This window comes from Rhinatrema bivittatum, chromosome 2 (genome assembly GCF_901001135.1).
Source record: "Rhinatrema bivittatum chromosome 2, aRhiBiv1.1, whole genome shotgun sequence".
Taxonomy (NCBI): Eukaryota; Metazoa; Chordata; class Amphibia; order Gymnophiona; family Rhinatrematidae; genus Rhinatrema; species Rhinatrema bivittatum.
Window position 1 is genome coordinate 675,459,627 of NC_042616.1, and position 25,437 is coordinate 675,485,063.

The 25,437-nt window shown below is 41.5% G+C and overlaps 1 protein-coding gene and 1 long non-coding RNA gene across 2 annotated transcripts in view; one reads left to right on the top strand and one right to left on the bottom strand.

The window, feature by feature from the left end:
• The window catches only part of ZFHX4 (zinc finger homeobox 4), a 779,821-nt gene that overhangs the window by 80,074 nt on the left and 674,310 nt on the right, over positions 1–25,437 (top strand). The gene's annotated exons all lie outside the window — the stretch shown is intronic.
• The window catches only part of LOC115085457, a 30,142-nt gene continuing 26,321 nt past the window's right edge, over positions 21,617–25,437 (bottom strand). Inside the window, exons 2-3 of the long non-coding RNA XR_003854850.1 lie at positions 24,934–24,993; positions 21,617–23,870 (exon numbers count right to left, since the gene is read on the bottom strand). This is a non-coding gene — a long non-coding RNA (uncharacterized LOC115085457). The remainder of the gene's footprint in view (positions 23,871–24,933; positions 24,994–25,437) is intronic.

The window sequence follows — 25,437 nt, forward strand, 5'->3', positions numbered from 1 at the left end:
GGTGATGCATATAGGGAAAAATAACCCATGCTATATTACACAATGTTAGGTTCCACATTAGGTGCTACCACCCAAGAAAGAGATCTAGGCATCATAGTGGATAACACATTGAAATCGTCAGTTCAGTGTGCTGCGGCAGTCAAAAAAGCAAACAGAATGTTGGGAATTATTAGCAAAGGAATGGTGAATAAAACAGAAAATGTCATAATGCCTCTATATCGCTCCATGGTGAGACCGCACTTTGAATACTGTGTACAATTCTGGTTGCCGCATCTCATAAAAGATATAATTGCAATGGAGAAGGTACAGAGAAGGGCAACTAAAATGATAAGGGGAATGAAACAGCTCCCCTATGAGGAAAGACTAAAGAGGTTAGGACTTTTCAGCTTAGAGAAGAGACGGCTAAGGGGGGATATGATAGAGGTGTTTAAAATCATGAGAGGACTAGAACGGGTAGATGTGAATTGGTTATTTACTCTTTCAGGTAATAGAAAGACTAGAGGGCCCTCCATGAAGTTAGCATGTGGCACATTTAAAACTAATCGGAGAAAGTTCTTTTTCACTCAACACACAATTAAACTCCGGAATTTGTTGCCAGAGGATGTGGTTAGTGCAGTTAGTATAGCTATGTTTAAATAAGGATTGGATAAGTTCTTGGAGGAGAAGTCCATTACCTGCTATTAATTAAGTTGACTTAGAAAATAGCCACTGCTATTACTAGCAACAGTAGCATGGAATAGACTTAGTTTTTGGGTACTTGCCAGGTTCTTATGGCCTGGATTGGCCACTGTTGGAAACAGGATGCTGGGCTTGATGGACACTTGGTATGACCCAGTATGGCATGTTCTTATGTTCTTATCTGTCAGTTCTGCTTTCCCAGACCTGACAATGCTTGGAATTCCTGGGGCAGATTCTATTTCTGAGCCAAAGAGAAATCCTAGTTTGGTTTACTTGCATAAAGCCTCTTGTTTTATCTCGTGATGGAAGCCATTCAAGAATTAATTGAGCTTGAGTGCGATCCCCCAGAGGCTATTTCCAAAAGGGATTGGAAGGCTTGTATCCTCTGGATTCAGTGGTGAGAGAATGCTTCCATTTTCCAAAGATAGATGTACTTGTGGAAGGAGGAAAGGGCTTGATGGATGCTCATGTTAGCACGACTGAGACTATACTTGAGCAGGTGTTTGAAGCTGTGGCAGTGACCTTGCATCATGTTGATCCTTACTGGCATGCTCTTGTTTGCTTCTCTATCAGGAAGTTGCTGACTCTGGCATAAATCCTAGCACTGTTATGATGCTAGCTGCTGCCTTTTTGGCTGATGCAGGCCGTGCCTTGGTCCACACCTTGTCCAGAGGGATGACTTTGATTGTGGTAGCCAGGCACCAATTATGGTTGAGAAATTGGTCAGCTGATGTGACCTCCAAGGCTAATCTCACCAAATTGCCTTTTAACAGCTTACTCTTTTTTAAAGAGTTGGAGAACCTGGCCAGTAAGTGGAGTGAATCTTCAGTTCTTAGTTTGCTGGATGCTAAGAGACAGGTGCAACACCTCCTTATCATGAGAGGTCATGCTGCAGGATCCAGGAATTTGCGACAAATGAGATGCAGGCTCTGGTGGTGGACCATCACGTACCTCCCAATGAAGATAAGAATATAGTGATAGGAGTATACTACTGTCCATCTGGCCAAAATGATCAGACATGATGAAATGCTAAGAGAAATCTGGGAAGCTAACCAATTTGGCAGTGCAGTAATAATGGGAAATTTCAATTACCCAACTATTGACTGAGTAAATTTAACATCAGGACATGCTAGAGACATAAAATTCCTGGATGGAATAAAAGACCTCTTCATGAAGCAATTGATTAAGGAACCAATGAGAGAGGGAGCTATTTTAGATTTAATTCTTAGTGAAATGCATGATTTGGTGAGAAGCAATGATGATAGAAACACTTGGCAATAGTGATCATAACATGATCAAATATGAACTAATGACTGGAAGGGGGAGAATACATAAATCTACAGCTCTAACACTACATTTTTAAATGGGAAACTTTGATAAAATGAGGAAAATTGAAAAAAATTGAAAGGTGAAAGTGTAGAGGTTAAAAGTGTAGAACAGGCATGGACACTATTTAAAAATACAATCTTAGAAGCGCAGTTCAGATGTATTCCATACATTAAGAAAGGTGGAAGGAAGGCAAAACTATTACCAGCATGGTTAAAAGGTGAGGTGAAAGAGGCTATTTTAGCCAAAAAAATCCTTCAAAAATTGGAAGAAGGATCCATCTGAAGAAAATAGGAAAAAGCATAAGCATTGTCAAGTTAAGTGTAAAACAGTAAGGTAGGCTAAGAGACAATTTGAATGAAGTTGGCCGTAGAGGCAAAAACTCATACTAAAAACTTTAAAAAATATATCCAAAGTAAGAAACCTGTAAGGGAGTCAGTTGGACTGTTAGATGACCGAGGGGTTAAAGGAGCTCTTAGGGAAGATAAGGCCATTGCAGAAAGACTAAATTAATTATTTCCTTCTTTGTTTACTAATGAGGATGTTGGAGAGATATCTGTTCTGGAGATAGTTTTCAAGGGTGATGAGTCAGATGTAATGAACAAAATCATGGTGAACCTGGAAGAGGTAGTAGCTCAGAGTGACAAACTAAAGAGTAGCAAATCACCTGGACTGGATGGTATGCACCCCAGGGTTCTGAAGGAATTAATAATGAAATTTCACATCTGCTAATTAAAATTTGTAACCTATCATTAAAATCATCCATTATATCTGAAGACTGGAGGGTGGCCCATGTAACTCCAATATTTAAAAAGAGCTCCAGGGGCGATCCAGGAAACTGTAGACCAGTGAGCCTGACTTCAGTACCAGAAAAAATAGTGGAAACTATTCTAAAAATCAAAATCACAGAGCATATAGAAAGACATGGATTGATGAAACACAGTCAGCATGGATTTACCCAAGGGAAGTCTTGCCTCACAAATCTGCTTCATTTTTCTAATTAATAAACATGTAGATAAAGGTGAACTGGTAGATGTAGTGTATTTGGATTTTCAGAAGGCATTCCACAAAGTCCCACATGAGAGGCTTCTAAAAAAACTAAAAAGTCTTAGGATAGGAGGCAATGTCCTTTTGTGGATTACAAACTGGTTAAAAGACACAAAACAGAGAATAGGATTAAATTGTGAATTTTCTCAGTAGAAAAGGGTAAACAGTGTAGTGCCTCAGGAATCTATACTTGAACTGGCTCTTTTCAATATATTTATAAATGATCTGGAAAGGAATACGATGAGTGAGGTAATCAGATTTGCAGATGATACAAAATTATTCAGTGTAGTTAAATCACAAGCGAATTTTGTAAACTGCAGGAGGACCTTGTGAGAGTAGAAGATTGGGCATCCAAATCGCAGATGAAATTTAAGGAGAACAAGTGAAGGTGATACATATAGGAAAAAATAACCCATGCTGTACTTACATGATGTTAGGTTCCATATTAGGAGCTACCACCCAGGAAAAAGATCTAGGTGTCATAGTGGATAATCCATTGAAATCATCGGCTCAGTGTTCTGCGGCAGTCAAAAAGCAAACAGAATGTTAGGAATTATTAGGAGGGGATTGGTGAATAAAATGGAAAATGTCATAATGCCTCTGTATCATTCCATTGTGAGACCGCATCTCGAGTACTGTACAATTCTGGTCACTGCATCTGAAAAAAAGATATAGTTGCACTGGAGAAGGTACAGAGAAGGGCAACGAAAATGATAAAGAGCATGGAACAGCTCCCCAATGAGGAAAGGCTAAAAAGGTTAGGGCTGTTCAGCTTGGAGAAGAGATGGCTGAGGGGGGATATGATAGAGGTCTTTAAAATCATGACAGATCTAGTACTGGGAAATGTGAATCGGTCATTTATTCATTCGGATAATAGGACTAGGGGGCACTCCATGAAGTTAGCAAGTAGCACATTTAAAACTAATCGGAGAAAATTATTTTTCACTCCATGCACAATTAAGCTCTGGAATTTGTTGCAGAGGATGTGGTTAGTGCAGTTAGTGTAGCTGGGTTTAAAAATGGTTTGGATAAGTTCTTTTAGGAGATGTCCTTTAACTGCTATTAAGTTGACTTAGGGAATAGCCACTGCTATTACTGGCATCAGTAGCAAGGGATCCACTTAATGTTTTGGTACTTGCCAGGTACTTGTAGGCTGTATTGGCCACTGTTGGAAACAGGATACTGGGCTTGATGGACCCTTGGTCTGACCCAGTATGGCAGTTTCTTATGTTCTTAGTTCTGATTGTAAGAAGCTGAAATCCCAGCAATGTCACATATGAAATAGTTGCTGCAGGTATTTATTTAAATTAGGCACAGAAAGGCAATACTGAAGGCCAAGCTATTTGTTGTTGTAACTGAAATAAAATGATTGTGATCTTGGAAATCAATATTTATAGTTGTGTAGGTGTTTAGTGAAAAATAATGTGCAAAGGTGAAAAATATTGTATTAGTCTATAATATTTCTTATTGTATACTTCTGTGAAATAATTAATATTTGATATGCCATGTAACAATACCCCTTTAACTGTACTATCAAAAGGGTCCAATATCTCTCTTTTTTTTTTTTTTTGTGGTCCTGTAGTTCCTCCTCCATGACATTCTTCTTGGTCGCCTGAATGCTCTGGGTATCTGGTAGATGGTAGCCAGTTTGTTTGTTTGTATTTTGTATGTTGTTGTTTTTTTTTTTTTTTGTCTAAGAGATCTCAGATTTTTCATCAACAAGCAGGGCTGAATTAGCCATGACATGTTGGTGATATCATCTGGTGGTAGCGAATGGACCCTTCTCTCTAGGACGGTAACTTTCAAACCTCTGTGAATGCACATATTTGCATGTATATGTTGGCCTGCGCCCAGGTACACGGTCATGTTGCAATATATGTGCGCTTATGCACGCATGTTATTAAATAGCCTGGCCACACACACATGTGCGTGAAATTTTAAGTGGGTGCACATGTGTGTGCAAATGCTGCTTCTACTTTGTAAATCTGTGATGTTAAAAGGCCTGTACCAACACCATGCCCAGTTTTACCAGTTTGCCCAGAGTTTGCCCAGTTAAGAGAGGTCTTCCAAGCCCCCTTCACTCCCCAAGTTATTTCCAACCCTTAAAACCCTGCAGATCTACCTAGTTTTCTTCAAATTTTAACTTACATGACATCCATAGCAGAAGTACAGTTATGCAGTAGGAGGCCCTAGCATGTGCCAGGTCATATCAGTAATTATGTGCACATCTTTGGTTCACACTCAGAAACACCCATGCCCCACCCAGACCATGCTCACGCCCCACTCCTTTTTGAAAACTTTTGAGATGTGTGCTGTGGGAGATAAGCATGTATCTTGGCAGCTTTTAAATTTTACTTTATTTATTTATTTATATACCGAAGTATAGCATTTGCCTTCACTCCGGTTTACAGGATAACAACCTAATACATACAAATATCTTAGAACTGTATTTAACATTAGAACTGTATTTAACATTCAGAACATAGAACCTTATTTAACATATTAATTGACGATTTATATGAGAGATAAAACATAAAAGAGTTAGTATATCAGATTCTTTAAATATCATATGGAACAAAATTAACAACGTAAGTGCTGAGCATGAGAAGTGATTTATAGTTGGGAAGGGTCTGAATAGGAGCTCGGAGTATGTTGGTTGAATCAAGTGAAGTCTTGGGATTGGTTGGATGGGGGAGGAGGGCAAGGTGTGGGGAGTGGTGGGGGAAGGGTGTGGGGGGGGGAGGGGGAAAAGTGTTAATAGAAAGTATCATCGAAAGAATGGGAGCATCAAGGTGTAATGGTTCAATAGGAGGTGGGTTTCTTATCCCACGCCATCTCTAAATGTTTGACTGAAAAGCCATGTCTTTAGTTCTTTTCTGAAGGCTTTGATGTCGTGGATTGAGCTTAGATGTTGTGGTAGGTTGTTCCATAAGTTTGGGCCTGCTATTGAGAAGGCTCTGTTCCTGGTGTTGGTGAGTTTGGCTTGAGGAAGAGATGGAATTTCGAGGTGAAGTTTATTGGCAGATCTGGTCATTCTTTGAGGTTTGTGTGTTTGGATTAGATCTTTGAGGGCTGTGTTGTCCGTTGAATGTAATGCATTGTGAACTGTTGTTAATGCTTTGAATTTGATTCTCTGGTCGATTGGGAGCCAGTGAAGTGATTTGAGGACTGGGGTGATATGGTCAGATTTTTTTTTTCCAGTTAGGATTCTTGCTGCGGCGTTTTGTAGTAGTTGCAGAGGTTTTAGGCTAGATTTTGGTAGGCCAATCAGGAGGGAGTTGCAGTAGTCGAGGCTGTTGAAAATGAGTGATTGTAGAATTGTTCAGAACTCATGTTGGTGTAGAAGCGGTTTTAGATGTTTGAGGATATGAAGTTTGTGGAAGCCTTCTTTGGTTTTGAAAGCGATGTTCTTTTTTAAGTTGAGTTCGTTGTCGATCCAGATTCCAAGGTCTCTTGTTGAATTTTTTAGTTGGATGTTGATGTTTTCTATTTGTAGAGAGAGGGATGTGGAGGATTGTATAGGGTTATTTCTTCCTATGAGTATGCATTCTGTTTTATTCATGTTGAGGCATAACTTTAGGTGGTTCAGCATGTCTTTTATGGTGCTTAGGTGTTTGGCTGCGGTGCTTAATGTTTCTTCTATTGTGGATGTTATTGGGAAGAGGAGTTGGATGTCATCGGCGTACATATAGAAAGTAACTCCAATGGTTGATAAGAGGTGGCATAGAGGGAGTAGATAAATGTTAAAGAGTGTCGCCGATAGTGCAGATCCCTGTGGTACGCCAGTTTCGAGTGGGAGAGGATTTGAGGATTGGTTATTAATGGTGACCTTGAAGAATCTGTCTTTCAGGAACGATTTGAACCAGTTGAGGGTTTTGCCAGTGAGCCCAATGCTGGCTAGTCTCGAAAGTAGACATGTGTGGTCTACGGTATCGAAGGCTGCGGATAGATCGAGTAGGATGAGGATGTGGCTTAGGTTGTTGTCGAAACCCCTTATTATCTTGTTTGTTAGGTTGACGAGGAGAGTTTCCGTACTTCGGTTTTTCCTAAATCCGTGTTGGGCGTCGTGGAGAATGTTGTTGTCCTCAAGGTGTTCTTGGTACGCAACCCTTGGTACGCAACTTGGTACGCAACTTGGTACGCAACTTGGTACGCAACCCTTGGTATGCAACTTGGTATGCAACCCTGACATTTTCATGTATCCCCTTATTAATGCACACATTGGGCTTTTGCTGTGGGAATTCATGCACTTGTGTTGCCTCGTGAGTCCCCTCAGTCTTTTTTTACCCTATCGTTGTAATTTTTTCTTCAATTTTCTGTAAAATTCTTGGTGTCTCTTTTTCAAAGTTGCCTTGCTGCCTCAGCAGTCACTAAACAGCACTTTTCAATGCTATTTAAAAAATAAAAAAAAACAAAATAAAGAACATTTTTCTTCAAGATGTCTGGTAAGAAAAAACCCAAAACTATGTTTGCAGTAGAAAAATGTCCATTACAGACAGATATGATCTTTGTTACTGTTGCCTTGGACCAAATCATGACCAAGTTAATTGTTCCATTGTGGCTGTATGTCCCCATGTTCCCAAAAGTCAAGTGTCTGGAAAATGGAGGAAGTGTGTTAGTCTCTCAGAAGCCGCAGTTGGTTCTCTTCCTAGAGTTCAGTCTCATTTCCCTCCTCGAGAACTGAATTGAGCACTGAGTGAAGCAAGCTGAATCATCAGGATTGAGCAACTATAAAAAGTCCTGGAGTTCATCAAAGAAAAATAAATGCTACTCAGTGCAGCCTCCAGTGTAGTTGCCACTCAAAAAACATAGAATCTTGGCACTGGCGGTGCACTTGATGCACTATTCTCCAGCACATCGACCCTTGATGCATGGTGCATCAGCATCATTGATGCACAAAGTATCAGTGCCTTTGACATACAGTGCATAAGCACTCTTGATGCAGTGTATTGGCACCATCCACACAGTAATCAGTGCTGCAAATGGATAAAACTCGAGCATTGTTAGCACACAAACCTCTGACGCTGTTGATGTGCAAAGTTCCGGCACCAGTAAAGCACAAGTCCTTGATGCCATCAATGTACAAGTCTTTGAAGCATCGAGCCTCTGTACTCAAAATGAGTCTCAGCATCATTGGCCATTAGACCATCAAAACAGGCTGCTCCCTCATTGAGACATCATGCTATAGCTTCCAACACAGCTGTATGTTGATCTGTCAAGAGTTTTGTCAGAGGCAGAGGGAGGATATGATTCACCTGCCCCCACCACTTACTGGAGCACATATACAAACAAAGTTAATAGAACAAGATCTACAACTGGAGATTCCAGACTTTTTTTGTTCTCTTGTACCTCTCACATCTAAATTGGCCTTCAGTACAAATTCTGAAGACCCCAGAAGATATGCAAGATTTCATTCTAGTATCAGAAGAGGATGTTCCATCAACCACACTCGGACAGAGGGTACATTAGCCCTTTGACCAAGTGGCAGAGTTGATGGATTTCCTTACATCCCTAGTGGCTAAAACTAAGAAAGGTAACTTCCAGTCTCTCCTGTTCAGAATATCAGATGTACTACCTCAAGAAGGAGTCTCAGTATCTCTATCAGAACTCCTGTAATTTAGTTCTAGTCCATAACTCTCCCTTGCAGCAGAGTCCAGCCAGTTAGAAGATGTAAACCAGGAATATACCCCTCTGAGGTGATGAAGGACCGCTCTTCAATTACCTTTTTCATCATTGGGGTAATGGATTATTGTTACTTCTCCACTAGGCTCTGAGGAGGGTTCAACAGTTATACTGTCTGTCTTCCTTCTGGAGCCTCCAGATCACTTGTCTCCACCAGACCTCTTATTCCAGATTTCTGGATAAATTGGGAAAATACTTACTGCACAAAAGACAAAGATCCTCATGCAAAGGTCTTTTGCCCGTCTAGAAATTTAAAAAACTCAGACAGAGCCATTCTAATCCATAATATTTTGCAAGAATTTCAAACAAGAATGTGGGAAATCCCTATTTCCTTTGCCCCAGTTGCAAGGAAACTAGACCTCAAATATAGAGTTCAGAAGTCCCCAGGATTTGGAATAGTACAACTACCACATCAATCAGTTATAGGAGAATCAGTTCTTTAAAAAGCAAAGAAAACAATAATATCTTGAATACACCACCAAGGGATGATTCCAGGTTACTAGACAATCTAGATATAAAGGTATTCCAAAGCTCCATACTTAAGCACAAATTTCCACTCACTATTTCTATATAGTTCAATACTTACACAATTGCACTAAAAAATTAAAGCTTTTCCTTCTGCCAGGTTAAGGTGGATCTGCATACCCTCAGTCACTCTTGAATGCCGTAAAGTATATATACCATGGCATACTCCTCTATCAGAGCATGCCACTTGGTTAACAGCCAGTAGCATGTGTGCTGATGTCTATGACAAGTTGGTGGATGTTGGTGGGTGATCACTTTTATGAAGAAACCTTAGAGAACATTTTTGAGATGATTATTTCATAATAAATTTCACCAGTGTGGCTTGGGTATTTTTTGGATTATTGATAACATTGGAGAGCTCTTTTTGTTGATGAAAAACTTAGGGAAAACATAGCTCAAATAAAGGAACAACATGTAGTGGTCCAGTCCCTCTCCATGGGATTGAAACAACACTCTTCTGCTAGGCACAGAAGACATCTCTTCTGGCAGTTCCAACGTTACAAAATCCTGCCTTCACTTTCATAGCAACAACAACTTCTGGCTTGTGTTAGGTGATATGAGCGCCATCAACCCAAAATACAGCAGGTCCAGCCCAAGCATGGACCAAGCTTTTGACCACCTTTCAAACCCAGCAGCTATTCTCTCTGATAGAGGGGAGAATCCATTCCAACACTACCCATAAGAGTGGCGCAAAAGAACCAAGATCACTGGATTGTCAAGATTGTGGAAGCCAGATATCACTTACATTTCTCCTGGCTTCTCACTCTTCCTCATTGTTCAATCTTCAGTTTGGACCTGTCTGACTCAAGGAAACTCTACATAAGAACATAAGAAAATGCCATACTGGGTCAGACCAAGGGTCCATCAAGCCCAGCATCCTGTTTCCAACTGTGGCCAATCCAGGCCATAAGAACCTGGCAAGTACCCAAAAACTAAGTCTATTCCATGTTACCATTGCTAGTAATAGCGGTGGTTATTATCTAAGTCAACTTAATTAATAGCAGGTAATGGACTTCTCCTCCAAAAACTTATCCAATCCTTTTTTAAACACAGCTATACTAACTGCACTAACCACATCCTCTGGCAACAAATTCCAGAGTTTAATTGTGCGTTGAGTAAAAAAGAACTTTCTCCGATTAGTTTTAAATGTGCCCCATGCTAACTTCATGGAGTGCCCCCTAGTCTTTCTACTATCCGAAAGAGTAAATAACCGATTCACATCTACCCGTTCTAGACCTCTCATGATTTTAAACATCTCTATCATATCCCCCCTCAGTTGTCTCTTCTCCAAGCTGAAAAGTCCTAACCTCTTTAGCCTTTCCTCATAGGGGAGTTGTTCCATTCCCCTTATCATTTTGGTAGCCCTTCTCTGTACCGTCTCCATCGCAATTATATCTTTTTTGAGATGCGGCGACCAGAATTGTACACAGTATTCAAGGTGCGGTCTCACCATGGAGCGATACAGAGGCATTATACATGGTGGTAGTCGTTCCTCAAACAGTGGGCAGTAGAAACTTTTCCTTTTCATCATCATTGCTAGGTGTTCTACTCCCGCTACTTCTTTAATTCCAAGAAATCTGAGGAATTGAGACCCATCCTGTATTTAAGAAGCCTGAACAAGTATATGCTTTGAAAGAAATTCAAAATGGATTCTCTCCACACAGTTCTCCATTTCATGCAGAAAGGGGTATGAATGTGCACTACAAGGTGAATTTTAAAAGCCCAGCACTTGAATCATTTAGAGGATGCACAAAGAAGTTGGGCTCGTGTCTGCTGACTGTATTTTAAAAAGTGCGTAGATAAATCCTCCTGCATGTACATTTCAGAAGTTTCCAAATGGGGCGGGGTCTGGGTGTCATCTGGGCAGGACACAGGCGTTATGGGGCCTGGCCAAGATATGGGCACGTAAATACTTATGTGCCCGTGCATGCTGAGGTCCCCTGCCGCGTAACTTCTGCAATGGTTGGCGTGTAAGTTTTAAAATAAAATGATTGCTCCATTTCTGAGGGGATTAAAGGGTCTGGGGTAACTGGGGAGAGTATAGGCTATCAAACCAGGGGCAATTGGAGGACCCAGCTGTTAACTGGATGAACTGGTGGATGAACTGGTAAACTGGGAATGGGTGCGTGCCCTTTTTAAAATCCCCTGACTTACACGGTAGAAGTGGGATTTGCGCACCTACTTAAAATTAGGCACAGATTCAGAATGGAGATGAAATTTAAGAGATCAGTATTGAGAAAAGCAGCAAGCAGACAAGTTATCTGGCTGAATTTAGCTGGATAAGTTTTGATGGATAGTCTGGATATTCAGCAGTTCATATAAAATCTTTTGAACGGCAGAGTTGAAAAAAGCACAATATTTGGAGTTGAATCTTGCCGAAAACCTATCTAGTGATAAAAAGATCAGAAATTGCATCTAGCAAAATTGATTCATACTGATTTTTTTAAAAAAAAGGTACAACAATTAAAAAAAACAAAACAAGCCCCTGACGCAGCCGCTGTGCGAAACTCGGCCAGAGTTGGGCTCTGTTTAAATATATGTGCCAATAAATATCTTAAAGCTAAGGCATCAGGTCAGTCGCTTCTGTTTGCCTTATGTTATCTAGGTACATGCATCTTAAAAATATTGCTAATGAGCATGCAGATGAATTAATTTTATGCAAGTGAAGGTCCCCGTTGGCTTCTCATGTTAAAATAATGCACATTTTGGAACAAAATAATGCAAAACATAGCTTCAGCTTTTTGTTTGGGGGAAAATATCACATGAAAACAAGAAAAATCAGGTGTTAGTTTTTTCAATCTCCAGCAGACATGTCCACAGAGACCTGCACTAATAACCTCCCCTTCCCCCAAACTACATCCCAGACTTCCAGGAGCCACATTGTTAGTTTGACTTACAGTGCACACTGCATGGTTTAGGCAGCTAATCAGCAGTGGCAAGAGGGAAAGGAGGCAGAGATGCCACCTAGGAAAGTCCCAGTACTGGGAGCGGAGTAGCCACAGGTACAGGTGGGGCAGCAGGATCCAAGTCTTGGATCACTATGCAGGAGAACATGTACAGCCCCACAGGGAGTGTACTGTGTACAATTCTGGTCTCCGCATCTTAAAAAAGATATAATTATGATTGAGAAGGTACAGAGAAGGGCAACCAAAATGATAAGGGGAATGGAATGGAACAGCTTCCCTATAAGGAAAGACTAAAGAGATTAGGACTTTTCAGCTTGGAGAAGAGACGGCTGAGGGGTGATATGATAGAGGTGTTTAAAATCATGAGAGGTCTAGAATGGGTAAATGTGAATCGGTTATTTAGTCTTTCAGGTAATAGAAAGACTAGGGGGCACTCCATGAAGTTAGGGGGCACTCCATGAAGTTAGCATGTGGCACATTTAAAACTAATCGGATAAAGTTCTTCTTCACTCAATGCACAATTAAACTCTGGAATTTGTTGCTGTGTTTAAAAAAGGATTGGATAAGTTTTGGAGGAGAAGTCCATTACCTGCTATTAATTAAGTTGACTTAGAAAATAGCCACTGCTATTACTAGCAACGGTAACATGAAATAGACTTAGTTTTTGGGTATTTGCCAGGTTCTTATGGCCTGGATTGGCCACTGTTGGAAACAGGATGCTGGGCTTGATGGACCCTTGGTCTGACCCAGTATGGGATGTTCTTATGTTCTTTCATCCCCGTACTACATTACTGGATCTTTCAGAGGAGGAAGTGGTCATGAGGTACTGCTTGAGATCTAGGATTTATATGAAGACCTCAAAGCAGACCTCGATCTGGTCACCGAAAGATCACATGCCATTTTTGGTCTTATGAAATTGTTACGCTCCTTCCATTTTATGGCTTCTAGCTCCTTCCAAACAACTGTTGGTGTTGTAGGGGGCTATGTCACAAGCATCATTTTTCAGGTTTTTGCACCAGGTACTGCAAATGCAGCTGCATTAGTACTTAAATCAGCCCTGCTGAAAGGCAGGAATTATTGGTCTTGAAGAGTGGTTTCTATGCCATAGCGCCATTTCCCCATGTTCTGGGAGTGATAGCATCAATGTAGCCCTCAGCCTAGTCCTTCAGAGGGAGGAGTATTACCACAGGATATAGGCATCTTGTATGGCTCCCGGGTACCTGAGCATGACATTGAGGTTGCACATTTGTGCATCACACACCACTTGCACTCTGAGGGAGTGGAGCCACACATGATGCCTATATCCTTCAACAATCAGCCCTTTTTGTGCAGTATGAGAACAGGAGGTATAGCCATGGCTGGCTACTAGGTAAGATCTTTGCTTTTTTAAATCTTATCTTTCATGCATATGCCAGGGAGGTATGTGTCTGCCTGCTTAGTGTGCAACTCTCTAATTATTTTTCCTTCAGATCCATTATCAATACAAAGCAGGCAGTGCCAGGCGTAGACATACAGACTAGATGATGTTGAGTAGAGAAAGTTTAGGAAGGCCGAAGATTTGAGGTTCACAGTTTGATGAAAAATGTAAAACCTTTTCTAGGATAATTCCTGTCAGATCGGAACCCTAAATAAACTTGTGCTAGAAAAAAGAAAGGCTAGAGTGTCAGGTGCACTGTCAGCTCATAACAAGAACCTGATAAGTTATACGTAGAAGGGACAAACAAGGAATATGTAAATAATCGGAGCGGAATCTGTAGCTGCTGTCATTATAAATACATTGTAGCATGTTCACTAGATTTTGCCATTACTATGGTATACAAGTACACAGTCTGCACCTTGTGCTCTGCTGGACATTATGTCACATATAAGGTGGTGTAACTTTAAACAAGATCTACCAGCAATAACATTAAAGGATTGGTCATTTACTAGCAATGCATGGAACTGACCACCATAGATGTGTTTTATTTATTTATTTTTATTTATTTATTTACTTTTATATACCGGTGTTCGATTTTACATATCACATCGGTTTACATTTAAACAAAATTTGCAGGAACTTATGCGTTACCTTTGTCAAATACATTAAACATTTAAATATGGGGATTGTTAACAAGGGATATAAAAGAACATGGGGAATGGCTAACACTACGGGATGCACGAAGGGAAGCACAAAGGGGAGTGCCCCTTCAGCGCGTGACGCCTGGTGTTATGGCGCCGTTTAACGTCCGTCACAGTCCTCAGTGACATCAGAGGGGGGGGCGGGTCTCCCAATCAAGGATCACACACCACTCCTCCCCTCTCAGTTCCAGATGGATTCTTTCACCTTTTTTTCTTTCTTTCTGTCTTTATCATCACTGTTAGTTATTTCAGGGAGCCCGGTGGTGATGGTGTGTGGCATCCCTGTGCGCAGGCACCCGGTGTTATGGCGCCGTTTAATGTCCGTCATGGTCCTCAGTGACATCAGAGGGGGGGTGGGTCTCTCATTCTTGTTGTCAGGTCACAAACAGCAAGTATGTACCTCTACTCAAGGTGATGGTAAGAGATGCAAGACCTTCAGTGTGGAAGGCACATACTGCTGGATTGGCTATAAGGGAGAAGATAATGAAAGATAACGTAGTTTATGAGCTTTTTCTCAAAGGAATTCATGGCTTTCTATATAGCAGAAGTTGCATTTTATTGCTAACTGGCAGGTGTCAGATGAACAATGAATAATCTATTCTTTTTGAACAGTTACAATGTACGCAGAAATGCATATGCACATACTGTTTCATATCTTAGAGCATGGGTGCATGTTTGTGTGCTAGTATATATGCCCACTACAATATTCCTCTGACAGATCTAATATATAGTTGTCCTTCAAATCATATGACTTTGTGTGATATCAATGGACTTTGTCATGAGTATTTTTATAGTTATTGTCAAGCATGGCTATTGGTCTTACTCTGACTGGGTTCATAATGGTGTTGGCAATTGTCAAATCTAAGCTGGCAGTGTGATCCGTACCAACTCTATGTGGTATAGCTGATGCTGAATATGGCTGCTGGATATGGCTTTTAATCCCTTTCACTCTTCCTAACACACCAACAAAGAAGTGGTACAATAAGGCACTCACATTTACTCGCTCAGTCATCAAACATATCTTTGGTGTATTAAAAATTGTTTTGATGTTTAGTATGGGGGGGGGGGAGTCTTACAGTATGACCCCTCACACTATAGCTGAGATAATGCTGACCTGTTATATGTTTCACATTATAGCTATCTGATATGGCATTCCAGCTGACAATGATCTGGGATCTACAGGAGGATCCAGTGTATCACCCTGCATGTTCGGGGAAACCACACAGATGGTAGCCACTAACCAGGTTCATCACAGAATAATAGAGCACTGCTTTGCCTGTAAACTGGGTCAGAGCCTTCTTGTATTGTTGAAGACAACAATGCTAAGTCACTGCTGTACTGAAGTTCTCCATCTCTCAGTCCTTTACTTGTTTTGGGTTTTGCATGAGTTGATCCTCATGTGTATATATGGAAAAAATGTCTCTATGTATAAGGTGAACTTCAGGGATAAATAAAGGGCAGGGAAAAGAGTTATAATAGGTTGGAATAGAAGACAACTGTATGCTAGGCAATGCTAAGGCTTGGGCCCTATGACATACATTACATATCGTCTGTAAGGACAATATATTAAAGATGGCAAGCCTTCACCTTACAGTGAAGCAGTCATTTATAATCTTCATAGCAGTACCTTACACACTTGTCCAAGAAAATACAGCAGGCATACTTGTGGCTATGAACACATTTGCATATGTTTTCTTGCCACTGTCAGGCCCTGCAAGGCATGCTTCTACAGTTCATAAGAGACTGGGTGGATGTTGGTCAGAACTAGTGATGACTTCCTTATTTTCAAATAGCTGGCCTTTCAACTATGGAACTATGGTATTTGTGAGCAAGTGCTTTTGGATGTTTGGAATCCTAACTCTATACGACATTATGGCTAACATTTGTGATCCATTCTTACCTGGACCCACCCATATCCCTGTCCTTAGCCACAAAATGCACAGCTGAAAAGATCTAGAGCAAGATTCTGGGTGTAAATTTATTTTTTTCAGTAATCCTAAAGAGTTATGTGTTTTGTTGTTTTTTTTTTTTCTTCACAGCATGGTTTGGGATTCCTGCTGTGTCACCATCTGCACTATGGGCTATGATTATAATTAAGACTGCCTTTCATATGAAGTGAATGTAGTTGTATATGTATGAATGCCCCTTAGTCTTAATCAGGTGCACACACATCCACACACCAGTGAATTACAGTTATTCATGCATTACAGCTCTAGCTGGCTGCCAGACAGCATTAGTAAAGGTACATGTACTCCCATGTATTAAGCAATGCTGTGTACCTGTTAGCTATCTGTTTTAATTTATAGTCTGAGTGCACCTTTAGCCTTCTGGATACATGAAGAGGTCAGGTGTGTTGAATGCCACGAAACCTTCTGCAGAGTAAGAATCCACCTGGAATATGATTTCATATGCCTGTACATGATAGCCAAAAGTTTGTTACTTTGCCTGGGTACAAAATATAAATGGGCAGCACTTGTCAGATGCGATTATGACAGGATATATTTATGCTTAATGCACCAAGATATTATTACAGACTTCTGTAATTTAATGGAAGACAAGCCCCTACCTACATCATTTAATTGGCACCACATGTAGAGGGCTTAGAAACACTCAATGGGGCATCTCTATAGAGGAGGCATAAAATAACTGCAGCAGTTTGTTCTGGCATCAATGCATTAATCTGATGATGACTACATTAGATTCCATAAGAGATTACAGTATAGAAAGTAACTCTGCTCAAAGAAGTTCATTAAGTATAGCTAGATGACACCTTTCAGGATGCCTTACTACAAGTCCAACTCTTTGGTATAGCTGCAGAAACCTTTTGTACCAGGTCTGCTTTATTTTATGTCCTTTGACCTGTTAACATTTATCTTTACAAGCTAGAGCTAATGTGAATGTTATTTCAGAGGATGATACATTGTATTTTCAGTGTTTGGTAGAAAAAAAGTTATCATTTAGAAGTAATATGGCTGTTACATCATTAGAACAAGGCATGCACTTGAGGCAATGTTAGGGGAAAAATGCTCAGTTCAGTAGCATTTCATATTTCTGAAGGGGTTCCACATTGACTTTCCTTAACATCTTTCTTATGCAACATAGTTGTTACTTGTATTAAGATTTAGTCCATCCTTGGTTGTCATTTGTGACAGAGGTTACTTGTGTGTTTATAAATTGTGTTTGTATCTGTTGCAGTGAAGGCTATGCAATGTTTCCAATTGTATTTCCAAATAACAGATTAGTTAGTTGCTTAGATTTAATATTTTATAGTTGCCTTACTGCCTCAGTGATGTCCACTTTATGATTTCACGATTTTGAAGGTTCTTATAGCTGGTTTCCTGTTCAACGAGTGTTAGTGTGGTAACTTGTATTATTGATTCTGGCCGTTGTGTTACTTCAAAGATTACTGGGTAGATGAAGGAGTTTGTAGTGTTGTAATGGCACTTAGACCATTCTAATAAAGGGGAACTTTGTATACTGTGTACCAGGGGAGATGGTCCATATTCACAACCCCCCAATTAAAGAGGGCTCTTTCAGTGGAAGCCTACAGTCTGCAGTCACAACATAGAGCATTTGGTGTGCAGTTGTTGTAGGTGCCTTTAGCTACCCTTTCCTATAAAAGAAATATAGAGGGCTATCTTAAAGTTAGCTGGATAACTTATCTAGCTAACATAGCTCCTCCTGGAAACCCATCCAGGATGCCTTGACTTTTTCTGGCCAAATTTTAGCTGGATATTAAGATAATCTAAAATTTAGCCAGATAAATCCAAATATATTCATTTAGCCAAATAACTAGTGAGCTATCTGGCTAAATGCCTCTGAATATGGAACTCTCGGTCAGTGGTTCTTAATCTTTTTTTGGCCGAGACACACCTGACAGATGGTTCTCACATGCGTGACACACTGAACATGTGACCATCATGGGGCTACACTGGGGGTTCCTGTGGATGCACTCTGCATCCACAGGAATCCCCTCAACCTTCAGCAGTGAGTGCAGAGCAGATCTAGGGCAATACCCTGAACAACTCGCCATACAAAAAAGATATTCTGGTTCTGATGACATCTCAGTAAAAGCAAAACAAACTCCCTTTACTACCAGGCACAATAGCCTTCCTTATGAAAAAACAGTAATTTACCACTAATGTATATCCTATTGAGAAAACACAACAAATAAGATTGATACAAATGCCTACATGCTAGTAAAATACCTCACCTCGGTCACACACCCAGAACTGACCTTCACCAAGAAGAGAAAAACCACAAATTATAAATATGGAGACAGAAACTGGAATGGAAAACCAAAAAAGCCACTCTGCATGTAGTACAACATACCTGGAGAAATGGAAAGAGAAATACAGCACCTAACAGACTCTCAGGATTTGCAATAATGCACACAAACTAACCCACACAAAGTTACACCTGTATTATGGAACACACTCAAACAGTAACAACCCTATCTAAGAAATACAACCATTAAACCAGGCCCTAAACACTAATACATTTCCTACTGGGAAAACAGAATAAGCCAAGCTGCTATAGAGCCCCACACAGAAATAATTGTAAAGCTATACTAAAAGTGTTGCAAAACAGCTGCTGAACAGAATAATATCCAACAATTAAAAACTCATAAAAATTATTAAAACATGTCCAAATATCAATAAAATATTTCAAAACAGCAGACATTGCATAATACCCAATAATTAAAATGCCAGTCAATCAAGAAAAATAAATTTAAAAAGCCACCTTTACTTACCCTCCCCAGCAACTCTCCTACTCCTTTCCCTTCCAGGCCAATAGCAGTCACCAGAAGCAGAAAGGGCTGCTGAAGCTGTGTCTTCACAGTCCTCTTCCTTAGTGCCCACAACCCATCACTCTCACACACACACACCCTCAATTAGACCCCACGACCAATCTCAGTCTCTCTCACACCAGTCATCTTCCTGACCAGTATCTCTCTTACATACACACACTAGTCATCTTCCTGACCAGTCTCTCTCTCTCACACAGAAACACATCACCTCCCTGACCAGTCTCTCTCTCAATCACACTCATGCTCTCTTATATACAAGCTCTCAATCACACACAGATGCTCTTGCACCCATGCACACCAGCTCTCACCCAGGCTTCCATTCACACCCACACACACAAGCTGTCACCCAGGTTTCCTTTCACACCCACACACACAAGCTCTCACCCAGGCTTCCATTCACACCCATACACACAAGCTCTCACCCAGGCTTCCATTTACACCCACACATACAAGCTCTCACCCAGGCATCCATTCACACCCTCAGACACACCATCTCTCACCCAGGCACTCATTCACACCCACACACATAAGCTCTCACCCATTCATTCCCACAGACAAGCTCTCACCCATGCATCTATTCACACGCACAGACACACAAACTCTCACCCAGGCATTCATTCACACCCACACACACACAAAGTGTCACCAAAAACGTCTTCTTCATTCTCTGCAGGGATGGGCTCCAGTTTCGCCACAGCTATACTCTGGCTTGCCTTCTTTTTTCGCCACCATGTGGATGGGCTCCCGTGGTGGCTTCAGTCGGGGTCGGGTTTCCTCCGCCGCCATGGGGATGGGTTCCCGTGGTGGCCTTGCTTCGTTGGGGGTGGGTTTCCTCTTCACCGCAATGGGGATGGGCTCCCATGGTGGCCTTGCTTCGTCGGGATCGGGTTTTCCTCTTCGCTGCCACGGGGATGGATTCCCGTGGTGGCCTTGCTTGGTTGGGGTCGGGTTTTCCTTTTTGCCACCATGGGGATGGGCTCCCGTGGCAGCCTTGCTTCATCAGGGTTCAATACCACCATTCCTCCCACTCCACCCCCGGGCTATGCGATGCCTGCCTCACCGGCCAATCAAAGGTTTCCTCCTTTCTTCCTACTCCCACTGGCAGGTAGAAGGGAGGAGGCTTCCTATTGGCCTGCGTGGGGGAGGCAGAATGAAGGAGGCTGCCCATTGGGCAGTGGGGGTAGGAAGAAAGGAGTCTTCCAATTGGCCCGCGGGGGCTGGAAAAAGGGAGAAGGAAAGTACAACGGGCAGTGGGACACCAGGAGATGTGACATACATGCCGGTGTTTGGCGACACACCAGTTGAGAAGTGCTGCTCTAGGTAACCATTGTTGAGCTACAAAAGATCATAAGGCATCTTGATTGATCTCTAGACTCCTTCAGCCTTGGCGACTGCACTGTATTTCAAACTTTTTATATCTCTGATGCAGCCAATATTACATTTTGGCATATATAGTGCATGGAATGCTTGGCCTGATTGATATATAGGAACTCTTTTCATACTTTGGAGAGTTCTTGTCACCTTTACTGGTGGCAGCTTTTCTATCAATCACATGAAAATAACTGGGCCCAATATGTTATGTAGATGTGTAGGGACTGCGGAGAGCCAATAACCCAAATACTTGGCATATAATTAGCATTGTGACAAACCGCTACTTTCAGGCTTCTTAAGGTATAATATATGCCGGCCAAGGTTCCAGGAAAGCTGGTAAGTGATGCCCACTTAGGACAGTTACTGAATGTGTGGGTCACATTTTCTGGGTCTTTTAATACATTTTTGGGTCCTTGATTATTGTCTCTCTTTTTCTTCATGCATACAATAGATTATGCAGCTAGTTCAGACACCTCCATTAGAAATACTATTTATATGCTACTCATTTACCACTATGCTTGGTTTTCTTGCATCCAGTAATTCATCGAACGGTTTTATTATTATTTTTGTGTTATGTATTGTGTGTTAATAACACATGTAAGAATGAATGCCTAATATTAAACATTGTAAGAAATTGGCAGTAGTAGCTAGTATCCAGAGCTGGGGGTGATGTGACAATGGTGATGGGGGCAAATATAGGTTACTGTAGCGTGGGCCCACCACACCAACCTAAAAGTGTTTGAGGCCCCAGAGCATATACAAAGCACGAGTACACCAGTGTGAACTAAGTGAGAAAGAAAATTAAACTTTTTTCTTGGTAGTGTTGAGCAGTCATTGTCTCCATGCCCTGGGCCAGATTTAAGACTGTGTGATGATAGGGCTTGTACAGAGAGTGTTATCTCTAATATTTTGGGCCTATAACTCCTGAAACAAGAGCCAACATGCCAGTTGACAAAGCCAGTAGCATAGACGCTGACTGCATGTTAGAATAGGCATCAAGGCTTGACCAGAGGTATTTGGTTGGTTGGACTGCAGCAGAACATGTAACCTAAGTGAACTGGAAGGCCTTACGAAACAGTGCAAATAACAATAAGTTAAAGGAAATAAAACACACAACACCAGCTCTTATTTTTGAGCAATGTGACCACTTTATTGACATCAACATGTAGTCACACAGATATTGGTATGAGTTTATCTTTGCAATTCACAAAAAAAAAAAGACGATATATAAGTAGATATGCTAAAGTGACAGAACAGGTTTAATTTTTGTATGAAACTACAACCAATGTCACAAAGGGCTCATATAAATAGACATATCATATATCTTATCCTTACACAGACTTTTGATTACTAGGGATGTTCAGCCTCTAAAACTTTGTTTCATTTTTTCTTTGGTTTTTGAGGTTTTTCCCATGATTGACATTTCATTTAATGTTTATTTTGTTTCTGTCCTTTCCAGAATAAAAAAAAAATAAAAATAAAAAAAGCCCCTCAAACAAAAAACAAAACAAAACTGGCCCCCATGCAGCCCCTTCCCCTCCCAAAAAAAAGTCTCGGGGCTGGGAACCACCTTGGCCCTGACTTATAACATCCACTTGGATCTAACCTTTTAGGGGACAGGAGGAACCCCTATTTCCTCTGCATTTCAATGGTGCCAGTTGGCTCTGAGACCGGCGCCATATTGGGAAGTTAAATGGTGATGTTTAAGGGCTGGCCAGCATTTTTTTCTAGTATGGCCGCTATTGAAATGCAGAGGACCTAGGGGCAAGAGATGTGTGGGCATCCCTCCTGCCCCCACTAGAATGATGGACCTCTATGGACAGGGTAAATGAGAGCTGGGGTGGTTTCTGGCCCCAAAAAGCTTTTTTGGGAGGGTGAGGGGTCGCACGGGGGAGGAGAGGGGATTAGAGACCCTGGTACTTTGGCCCCAATGGAAGACCAGGAGGCCTCAGAAAAGTCTCCGGGTTTCCAGAGGGAGTTTTTTTTTTTCTTTTTAATTTTAAAAAAGAAATGGAAGTAAATAAAAAATTCATTGGGTTTTCTTCCTTTTTGTTTTGAAAGCATTATGAAACAAAATAGGAAATGCCATTGACATTTCCTATTTTGTTTCAAATGAATAAATATCCTTAGTGATTACAGTAAAGAGTACAGAATATGGAAGTTGCAACCCAATATAAACATTTCGCAGGAAAAGGAATAGCAGATGCAACAAGTACAAAAATCAGCAATGTAAGGCCCTAGACAGTCCATTTTGAGAAAGTACCCTAAAGTGGGCCAGGCAGCAAAGTAAAAAAGGGATTCTGAAGACAGATGGCTGGTGACTGGAGGCAGCAGACTGGAGGCAGGAGGCTGATTACTGCAGCCACAAGGCCAGACCATTGAGGCTTGAGACTTGCACTCTCATCAGCATCAGGGAAGGCTAAATAGTCTGAAGGCTAAGACTATATGGCAGCAGCCTGGCACAGGGACTCTTCAGCCTGGATGGGCCCAACAGGCAACTTTTCATCTGCCTGGCAAAGAGACTCTTCAGCCAGGACAAACCCAGCTGCCTGCTGACTTTTTCAGGGCACCTACAGTTGTTGATTCCACAGGTCAGGCCCTCAGATGCATTTTCCTCCTCCTGTTTACTTGGTAGCTGCATGACTCTTTGATCATGGACCCTGGTCCATTCTGACAGCAGAGGAATGCTTCTTAGTGCTGATATTTGCAATAAGGCCAGACTTTGGGCTGCCTGCTGGAATGACTGCCAATCTTGCATGAGAGCACTGTTTGTATTGTTGAGTGTGGCTGCCATAATGAACAGTATGCTTGGCCTGATCTTTATACAGGAACTCTTTTCATACTCTGTGGAGATCTTGTTTCCTTTACTGGTGCCAGCCTTTGAATCAATAATCACATGTGAGACTATAGTGGTCTGTTCTTTTATGACCTGTGTCTACTTTCTTTGGGCTCGCCTCAGCTGCATGAGCTCGCCTCTGCTGCATGAGCTCGCCTCTGATATTTCTCATGTCAACTATCTGCATTCTTTCCAGCCTGTTTAGCAATCTGTGTTGTTAGATCAGGTGCCTGCTATACTCCAACTTCTGGTGTTGGCAACTGGCTAACCAGTCCTGAGACTCCTGGCAGAAGTTAGGGTACCCTGATGGTTGTCAGCTGGCTGGGAGATGTCTTGGGGTTTCAATAGCTGCATGCTGGAACTACTGGGTGGCTTCTGGGTCTCCTTGTTGTGCCACTGAAGGCTGTGTTTGCCCTCCTCCTCCTTTGGCCCCTCCTGAGATCTATGATGGGGTTCCTCTAGTTGTCTAGACACTTCCTCCTCTGCAGCTTGATCTTCCTCCACTTCACTGTGCTCCTTTTGTTCTACCTGTTCCTGCTAAGTGCTTGGTCCTGGGGTTTTAGTGCTGGGCCTATGGAAAAGAGTAAAAGCACATATAAGTATCTAGAATTACTCTTGTCTGATGTCCTAAACAGTCCTGCCTTTATTTGTAAAGTTTACTTGTCCTTTCTTGTGCAGTGTAAGTTCTCTGGCAGTCCCTCAAATACATCAGACCCTAGGCTTTGTATCAGCCGCTCCTCCATTGGCATCATTTCTATAGGGCATGTCTCTTTTGTGTACCTCCTCTGCTTGCTACCTTTGCCTTCAGCAGGACTTTCAAGTTTCAAAAGCAATGCAACACCTGTTCACTGGTCCTCATCACTCTGCTGTGTCTGTATATGGTATCTCCAATCTTCCAGATGACAATTTTTGCGGCTTTAGATGTTTTGGCTGCCTGGCTGCTGAACCACATTAAGTAATTGGCAAGGACACCCTTGAAGAGTAACTCATTGTCCTTGGTGGTGAACTTCTGATTTCTCAGATGCTGCCTCTCCTTTGTTACCTGATGATTGGGTTGCCTCTTCTGGAGGTGAGGTGTCACTCCATCCTTCACTCTCATTCCCAGATTCCCAGCCTTTCTTCATACCCCACACCTGCTCTGGCTGCTGCCCCACTCTCTCTCTTGTCTCTCTGGGCCTCTCCTGCCTTGTTCCTCCCTCCTGACTCTCCTGTCCACTCCCCTCCATGTCTCTCCTTCTACACACTCCCATTCTCCCTGCTTCTATGCTTCTGTCTCTCCTTTCACCCACCTCTCTCCTTTCTAACACTCTTGTCTTCCTTCTCCCTCGGTCTCTCTCAGCAGTCATCCTCTCCTTATCTGCCTCAGCTCCCTAACCTCACTTGCACCATACACATGCCTGTCATGCCCACTCTCACTTCTGTCACTTTTTATCTTCACACTTCTAATGCACACACCCTCTTCCACACTCTAAACACAAAATGACAGACAAACAAACAAGACAAACAAAACATATCCAGGAAAAGACAGCAGAAAAAAGGGAAGGAAAACAATGAAGAAATAAACAAAAGAAAAGACACAGCACTTGGGTAATCAAATTGCTACTCAGCCAACCCATCAAATTTCTCTTACTTACCAGTTTCCACTCTTCCTCAGTGCCTGACATACCCTCAAAGGAGAATCTCAAGGAAGTTGCCTTATATAAAGAAAAAAAAAAATCACGTGAAGCGGATCAATTTCATTCAAAGCGATAAACATTTGTGTGAAATGATGAATTATCATGTGATGCGGTAAACACGTTTTATCATGTAAGATTTAATTCTCATAATACGCAAACTTTCTTATTTTTTATTGCAATCACAGTTAAGTAAATATACCCCTTAGCCAGATAATGCTTATTATCAGCAAAGATAGTCAAATAACATGGCTCTGCAGACTTGGGCCCTCTCCTGATTTATCTGGCTAGTTTTTTTTAGCTGGATAGCTACTTAGCCAAATTAGTTGGGGGTGGTGAAACTGGAATGATTTTCAAAACCCATTGTTTATCTGGATAAGTCCTGAATTTAGTTATAGAAACCCTTTGAATATGGAACTCCAGGTTTTTAAATTAGAGGGCTCTGGTAATTAGGTTATAGATTGC